General features: G+C 34.1%; 1 non-coding gene across 1 annotated transcript; it reads right to left on the bottom strand.

The window, feature by feature from the left end:
• Positions 1–8,813: 8,813 nt before the first annotated feature.
• TRNAD-GUC (transfer RNA aspartic acid (anticodon GUC)) lies at positions 8,814–8,885 on the bottom strand. The gene has a single exon. It is a non-coding gene; the product is annotated as a tRNA-Asp (tRNA).
• Between the last annotated feature and the right edge of the window lie 216 nt (positions 8,886–9,101).

Below are 9,101 nucleotides of genomic sequence, written 5' to 3'. Positions count from 1 at the left end.
TAGCACGTGAATGAAGAATTGGGTTCTTGATCAAATTGATAGCACTTGTGTTGTCACATTTGATTGCAACACTTGAATTTTCAATAGCAAAGTCTCGCAATTGTTGCTTCATCTACAGAATCTGTGCACAGCAACTTCCTAAAGCCACATATTCTGCTTCTGCTGTTGAAAGTGCAATTGTATTTTGCTTCTTTGAGTACCAGGACACCAACATATTCCCAAGTAGTTGACATGTTCCTGTAGTACTTTTCCTGTCCACTTTACATCCAGCTAAATCAGCATCAGAAAAACCAGTAAGAGTAAAATCTGAATTTTTGGAATACCAAAGACCTATCATTGGATAAGTTCCAATGTTTTGATTATTCTTTTAACTGCAGAAAGATGTGATTCTTTTGGGTCAGATTGAAATCTTGCACACATACAGATACTAAATAATATGTTAGGTCTAGATGCAGTAAGATATAACAATGATCCTATCATGCTTCTATATACCTTCTGATCAACCTTTTTACCATTTTCATCTTTATCCAGTTTGGATGAATGAGACATAGGAATGTCTGTTTTCTTGCAATTCTGCAATCCAAACTTCTTGACAATCTCCTTAGCATACTTCTCTTGGCAAATGAATGTACCATCTTTGGTTTGTTTCACTTGTAGGCCGAGAAAGAATGTCAATTCGCCCATCATAGTCATCTCAAACTCATTCTGCATATTCTTAGAAAATTCTTTGCAAAGTAGTTCGTTAGAGGATCAAAAAATGATATCATCAACATAAATTTGAACAAGTAAAAAATCCTTACATTTTCTCTTAATGAACAAGGTTGTATCAACCTTACCTTTTATGAAGTCATTTTGTTCATTAAGGAAAGGTAAGGATTTTATCCTTACCCAAAAAAAAAAAAAACAAGGTTGTATAACCTTACCTTTTATGAAGTCATTTTGCGTATGGTGCTTGTTTTAGACCATAAAGGTCCTTTTTGAGTTTATAGGCATAATCAGTCTTCCTTGATTCTTCAAAACCAGGTGGTTGTTCCACATATACTTCTTCTTTGATATATCCATTCAGGAAAGCACTTTTCACGCCCATCTGAAACAATTTAAAGTTATGGAAACAAGCATAAGCTAATAGTAGCCTTATGGCTTCTAACCTGGCAACTGGTGCATAGGTTTCATCATAATCTATGCCTTCTTCTTGAGAATAGCCTTTTGCTACTAGTCTTGCTTTGTTTCTTGTGACTTTCCCTTTGTCATCCAGTTTGTTTCTGAATATCCATTTTGTTCCAATTACTGGATGATTTTTGGGTCTCGGCATAAGTTCCCATACTTTATTGATTCTGAACTGCTGAAGTTCCTCCTGCATAGCTTCTATCCAGCTTTCATCTGATAATAATTCACCAACTTCTTTTGGTTCTATTTCTGATATCAACGCCAAGTTGTTGATGTTCTCTTTGTATTTAGATCTAGTCTTGATGCCATCTTCTATTTCTCCAATGATGAGGTTCTTCGGATGACTAGATTTATGTTTCCAATTTCTGTCGAATCTTTCCTTCTGAATATCATCAGACTCTGAAGGTTCTGATTGAGTCTGGATTGTATCTTCTTTTCCTTCTTCTACAGATTCAACGATCTTTGGAGATTCTTGTTGAGCTTCAGATAACTCTTGAATATTGGAAGATGGTTCAGATTCATCTTTGTGAGTCTGAATATTTTCATCAAACCTTACATTCATTATTTCTTCCACAGTCTGAGAATTCTTGTTGAAGACTCTGTATGCTTTACTTGTAGTAGAATATCCAAGGAAAAATCCTCCATCTGCTTTCTCATCAAACTTACCAGAGCAGTCATTTGGATTTTTTAGTATAAAGCATTTACAACCAAAAACACGAAAATATGAAATACTGGGCTTTCTACCTTTGAAAAGCTCATAAGGGGTTTTCTCAAGAATAGATCTGAGAAAAGCTCTGTTAATAATATAACATGCTGTAAAAACTGCATCTGCCCAGAAATGAAAACGAATCTTACTTTCAATCAATAGAGTTCTTGCCATTTCTTGCAAATAACGATTTTTCCTTTCCACAACACAATTTTGTTCTGGTGTATAAGGAGTAGAAAAATTGTGTTGAAAGCCATTTTCCTCACAGAATTCTGAAAAAACTTTGATTTTCAAATTCTCCCCCATGATCAGTTTTAATGCAGGAAATGGTATAACCCTTTTCATTCTGAATTCTTTTTGCAAATTTTGAAAAATATGAAAATGCTTCATTTTTATGAGCAAGGAAGAACACCCAAGTAAATCTTGTGAAGTCATCAACAATAACTAAACAATATTTCTTACCACCAATACTTTGTGTTCTGGTTGGTCCAAATAGATCCATATGAAGAAACTGCAAAGCACGATTAGTGGAAACATGATGTATAGACTTAAAAGAGCTTCTTACTTGTTTTCCTAAAGTGTAGGCATTGCATATCTCTGTTTTCTTGTATTTCAAATCTGGCAGACCTCGAACCAATTTCTTGGTTGAGATTTTTGAGATTTGTTTCATACTGATATGGCCCAATATTCTGTGCCATAGATCTTCATCCTCTTTGATTGAGATCAAGCAATGAGTGGAGTTTGGATTGACATCTAGTAGGTAAATATTATCATGTCTTCTTCCTGTGAATGTTTGAGAAGAATCTTTGCTTGTTCCTGAGCATGTATCTTCTTGAAAATTGATTCTGAAACCTATATCACATAGTTGGCTTATGCTTATCAAATTGTAGTTGAGTCCTTTTACCAATGACATGTCATTGATTGTGAGTCCTCCAATTTCAACCGTTCCTTTGCCAACTATTTTTCCTTTGTTATTTCCTCCAAAGGAAACTTTTCCACCATTCAGGCTTTGTAGTTCAACGAATATGCTTGGATCTCCTGTCATGTGTCTAGAACATCCACTATATAGGTGCCACTTTCTTTTTCTCTTTGTGGTAACCTGCAAAAATCACAACATCTCAAGTTTTCTTTGGTACCCAAATTTGTTTGGGTCCTTGAGAATTAGTATAGGCTGTCTTAACAAAGTCTCTTCGAATAGGTCTCCAGACCTTAGGACATTCATTCTCAAAATGTTGTGGATCTCCACATTTTGAGCACTTGAGTGCACTTCAGCCAACAGGTTTGACAAAATTCCGTTTGAAATGGTTTTTATAAACTTGTCGAGGAGGTCTTTGCCTTAATCTCTCCTTGACTTTTGGAAAATCAATTAAACTATCACTTTCCTTCACAAATCCGAGACCAGATTTATTGTAGTAAGGAATTTGTATAGAAAGAATATGCTTCAAGGTTTCTGAACCTTTTGAAAACTTGGAAGTAATTTCTGAAACTTCCTTTTCCAAAACAGCATTTTCTTTGGAAAGAAAATCTCGACTTTCCTTAACTTGACGAAATTCTTTTTGAAGGAAATCGATTTTTTCTTTTTGTGAAACATCTTGTTGCCTCAGTGATGAATTTTCGTTTTTCAAAGAAGAGATTCTTTTAAGAGCAGTCTTAAATTCAAAACATAATTCATCAATGTAATTTGACACTTCAATGGGCATTTCAGGGAAGGAAATCGATTTTTTCTTTTTGTGAAACATCTTGTTGCCTCAGTGATGAATTTTCGTTTTTCAAAGAAGAGATTCTTTTAAGAGCAGTCTTAAATTCAAAACATAATTCATCAATGTAATTTGACACTTCAATGGGCATTTCAGGATATTTTACCTCAATCTCAACTTTAGCATTAGAGTCTGAATCTGAGTCTGAATCTGACTTAGCCATCAGACAGAAGTTTGAGATATCTTCATCACTGTCTTCACATTCTGTATCACTCCAGGTTTCTGCTTTTAAAGCCTTCTTTGCTTTCTCAAATTTGGTCTTCTTTTTCAGAAGTGGACAGTTTGGCTTGATATGTCCACGTTTCCTATAGTGAAAGCAGATTACTTCCTTTGATTTTTCTGTTTTATCAAGAGCCTTCTTCTTCTCAAAAGACTTCTTTCCTTTGAGATTTCTTCCTTTGATTTTCATCTTCTTGTACTTCTTTATGAAGAGAGCCAGCTCTTCATAATCAACATCTTCATCTTCATAATCTGCATCAGAATCAATATTAGTTTTTAATGCAATTGACTTTTTACCTTTGGATTCATTCTCCTCATTCAGTTGCTCAGTCTCATATGATTGAAGAGTTCCAATTAACTCATTCACTGATAGAAGCATGATCCTTTGTGTCTCTCGAAGAGATGTTTTATATTATCCCATTGCTTTGACAGTCCTCTCAGTAGTTTGTTGACTTTCATCGCGTCTGAGACTGGTTGTCCTTGGTATGAAAGACCGTTTACTATGTCAGCAAACCTGTCATACATATCAGCAATTGATTCTCCAGACTTCATTTTGAAGGATTCATATTGACCAAGCAATAGATTGATTTGAGTTTCCTTGGCTCGATCTGTTCCTTCATAAGTAGTGTAGAGAATATCCCAGATATCCTTAGCTGATTCACAAAAAGCAATTTTTTTTATATTCAATAGGTGCTATGGCACAATAGAAAGAATAAATTGCTTTGGAATCTAAGGCTTCTCTTTTTGATATCTCAGTTTGAGATAATGGAGGATCTGCTAGTATGCTTGCGTCTGCCTTTTCTTTTGAATCAGAAGATTTTGGTTTGACTCCTTTGATGATGACATCCCATTGCATGTGATCAATTGACTTTATGAATGCCTTCATCTTATTCTTCCAGACACTATATTCCTTGCCATTGAAATATGGTGGTCTGTTGTTGCTTTGTCCTTCAATGAGACCTGGAGCACTCAAGCTAGCCATATAGATCGTTAGCTCAGAAGTAAAATACTTCAATAAACGAGCAACCTGCTCTGATACCAATTGATGTAGCTAGCAAGGATCACCTAGAGGGGGGTGAATAGGTGATCTTAAATAATTTTTATCAATTTAAGCGGAAATGATTTATCACAGTTGAGTCTGAATAAAATTCAGATTCAAAACAGTTTATATAGACAGTGCTCTTGATATGCAGTGTATAAAGTAAGAGATAAGGGATAGAAAAACTGCACACAAGTTTATAGTAGTTCGGCTTATAGCAAGCCTACGTCCACTCTCCCACGCCAACAGCCTACTGGCTGGATTTCACTATGTAATCAAGAGGAAATATAGCTTCTGAATGACAGCACTCTTGTGTATGATAGGACTCTCTATCTCACACAATCACTCTTACAAAGTGTCCCTCAAAATCTTAATGTTTGGCTCAAGAAAGACAAGAAAAAGGATCGGAGTATACTCAGACTTTGGACTTGTTGATTCTTGATTTCGTTCTACCTTCTGCTCCTCGTAGATCTCCTTTTATACTCCTCCACTACCAAACTAGCCGTTGGACAATCTTCAGAGGATCATCTTCCAATCTTCATCTTGGATAGATTTGTATAAAATGGATTGAGTAGCCGTTGGTTGACAAAATCTGAATCCCGCTGATTCTGGTTGCCCATACAATCAGAATCTTGGTTTCCATAAGTAGAGCTTTATCCGTTATAATGCATACTTGTCATAGTATTTGATTGTCAATCAATTATAGATTTTGATTGAGACAGTCAAAACTTTCCTTCTGTGAAATCCATGCCAGATCACTAGCTGTTGTGATACCTTCTGAATGAGTTTTGCTTCTGCGTCTGAAAAATTTCAGCATCTGCGTCTGCATAATTACTGCGTCTGAAGAATTTCTAATTCAGAACTTGAGTCAGCGTAGGTCTTTAGTAGAATTTGAGTATTTCATAATAAGAGTCTGAATGACTTTTATAGTAAAGTCTGAAGATCTTATATCTGAGTCTGAACTTTTAGTTCTAAGACTTGTAAAGTCTGATATTTCCTTCTGAACTTCCAGAATACATTAATCTGAAATGGAATGCATGTCAGTTTCACATAAAGATTTTTGTCAGCTTCAAAATCCATTAGGAGTTCTCCTCAATATTAGTAACTTTTTTTTTGTCTAAAAGGTTAGTAACTTCAAGAAGTGGATTACTGTCACTTTGACAGCACCTGGAAATGCCACTTCATCAAGATGACTTTTCACATAATGTTGTCAGCTACACAAAGTAAAGAAAGAAATGTCCTCCTTTCTGCTGATAAAGAATGCGACTGAGCTTTTATTGTCATACAAAACGGCGACCGGCTAGTAGCGAGTGTGAGTGATGAGAAGAATTTTTATTTTTCATTTTTGTTCCAGATATAGAAAAATATAAAAATTTTACTTCTCATTTATGTTCTAAACCTATTTCTGAAATCAAAATTTTTTCCAGAAATAGAAAAATGAAATTGCGTTACCAAATAGATTTGTGTTCCAAACCTGTTCCAAGAAACAAAAAAATAGAAAATTAAATAAACAAAATGATTATCATTCGCAGCCTTAATATCTTACATTAGGAACAAAACATAATTATAATGGCGAGAATAATCTTTGAAAGTAAATTCTACACGTCGTAAAATGTTTCCGTCTCACTTTCAAGTACAGTAACAAACAACCGAAAACTAGAAATTCCTTGAAAATGATTTTCATGGAAAATATTTTTCTCAATTATGAAGTTTTTCGCAAAACAAAGAGACCCTAAAATCTTAGAATGACTTGTGCACTTTGCTTTCATTACTTGTATTTGGGGAACGTCAGAAAATGCCTTGTTACAATCAAACATTTCAAATTTTAATAAACATATCACTATCATCTTTTAAGTCATGTTATGGAAAAAAAAAAGTCATTTAGGGCTTTAATGATTAAAAATTTAATTTAATTCTTTAATATAATGACAATTTGAAACACATTTTAACTTTTTTCTTTAAGTTGCCCCCAACATAGCCTAACCTTCGGAGTTCAGCCTATGTCACCAATGGGCTTTGGTCAGTCATCCATCACTCCCCTAAAAAAAAAACGTACCTAAACAATAAAAAAAGAAGAGGCATGTTATACGTGCATGTTTGTCTATGCTCTTCAAAAATGAAAAAATCAACTTTTTACTTTCTCGTAGAGCTTAAAATATTATCTGGATATTTATAAGTTATGAAAATATTAACATAAATTTACATGTCGACATTTGTATAGGGAAAAGTACTAAATCCGTTGCATTTGTGCCAATTCAGTCATAGACATTTCAATTGTGCCAGTTGAGTCATAAATATTTAACAGATTTACTAATGTAGTCCATCAGGCCAATTATGGCAGGAAATACGTGGCATGGCATGTGCTGACGTGAACGAATTTTTGAATTTTTATTTAAAATTTTCTAAATTTTTATTACCTTTTTTTGTTTTTTTCTTTTCTTTCCATTCTTTTTTTTCCCAACCGTGGGACGGCGAGGTCTAAGCGAAGGCCTCATCGCCCTCTCCAAGATCTAGGAGAGGGCCACGATGCTCTCACTGGACAAGAATTGTAAATAAAAAAAACCAAGAAAGAAAAGAAAAGAATATAACAATAATAAAAAAAATTTAGGTCACCTAAGGGCGCGCATGGAATCCATTCTAGAGCAGAAATTCTGCTTCAGAATGCATTTCGGAACAGAAATGCGTTTGTTAAAAAATTTCCGGAATGCATTCTAGAGCAATTTTTACATTCTGGAATAAAAATGCGTTTGTTAAAAATACTTGATTCCAGAATGAGTTTTGGGCAAGAAAAAAGAGAAGCTACTTTTTGTAGCTTCTCTCTCCGGAATGCATTCTCCCTATTTTCTCTCTTTTTCGTCGCCTTTACAACACATTTTGAGATCTTACTAATTTTTTTCAAAAAATGCATAAAAATTGAAAATTTCCAAAAAAGTTCATAAAAATTTCCAGAAAAAAAAAAAAGTCTGATTTTGGGAAAATAGGAAATCTGGTGAATTATTTTCAAAAAATATAAAAAAAATGAAAATTTTCAAAACTTCACAGAGTGGCTTAGAACACATGTAGCTACCCTTGAGTGAAATTTAAATTGTTTTAGGTGTCCAAAAAAATCAAAAAATAAAAAACTTCAAAACTTCACATAATGACTTAGAATACTTGTGGCCACCCACTTTGAGTGAAATTTAAATTTTTTGAGGTGCCCAAAAAAAATCAAAAATTTCAAAACTTCACAAAATGGCTTAAGAATACATGTGGCCACCCATTTTGAGTGAAATTTAATTTTTTTGAGGTGCCCAAAAAAAATCAAAAATTTCAAAACTTCACAAAATGGCTTAGAATACCTTTTGCCACCCACTTTGAGTGAAATTTAAATTTTTTGAGGTGCCCAAAAAAAATAAAAAAATAAAAAATTTTAAAACTTCACAGAATGGCTTAGAATACCTGTGGCCACTCACTTTGAGTGAAATTTAAATTTTTTTAGGTGCAAAAAAAATCAACAAATCAAAACAGATTTCTGTTCCAGAAATCAATTTTTGGAGTAGAATTAGTCATGTTTTATCAAACAGATTTCTCCTCCAGAAATCAATTTCTGGCAAGAATTTGATTTCTGAAGCAGAATGGTTATCATTCGCGCCCTAAGTGACATGCGGGGATACTCCCCACTGTACTACATTTACCCTTTTTACGTTTTCATTACAAACTTTAGAATATAAAACTTAATAATCTTGTCAATGTTCCTACCTTTTGTTATGTTTAATTTAATTGCAGGGGTTTGAAATCCTACGTTATGAAGAAGGAAAGAGAATAATAATAGAATAAAAATCGAAAGAAAATAAAGAAAAAGGCAAAATGTATGTTATGAAGAAGGAAAGAGAATGATAACAGAATAAAAACCGAAAGAAAATAAAGAAAAAGGCAAAACGAGAAGCGTCGTTGCCGAGGATTGAACTCGGGTCTCCCGCGTGACAGGCGGGGATACTCAACACTATACTACAACGACCTTATTATTTTGGTACTACAGACATTAGAATATAAAACAAAATAATTTTGTCAAAGTTCCTGCCTTTTTTTATTTTTAATTTAGTTGAAAGGGCTTGAAATCCCTTTTATGATTACATCATGGAGATGGAAAGAGAATGGCAATGAGGGAGAACTTCTCTGGGGAAGGACCCAAAGGGGGCCAATTTTTTCAAATACTAACCCGAAGTGGACTTTG

This window comes from Syzygium oleosum, unplaced genomic scaffold, assembly GCF_021117445.2.
Source record: "Syzygium oleosum isolate NSW1041296 unplaced genomic scaffold, Sole_v2.1 Sole_v2.01, whole genome shotgun sequence".
NCBI lineage: Eukaryota > Viridiplantae > Streptophyta > Magnoliopsida > Myrtales > Myrtaceae > Syzygium > Syzygium oleosum.
The sequence above is the reverse complement of the archived record's forward strand: the minus strand, read 5'-3'. Positions and strand labels throughout refer to the sequence as shown.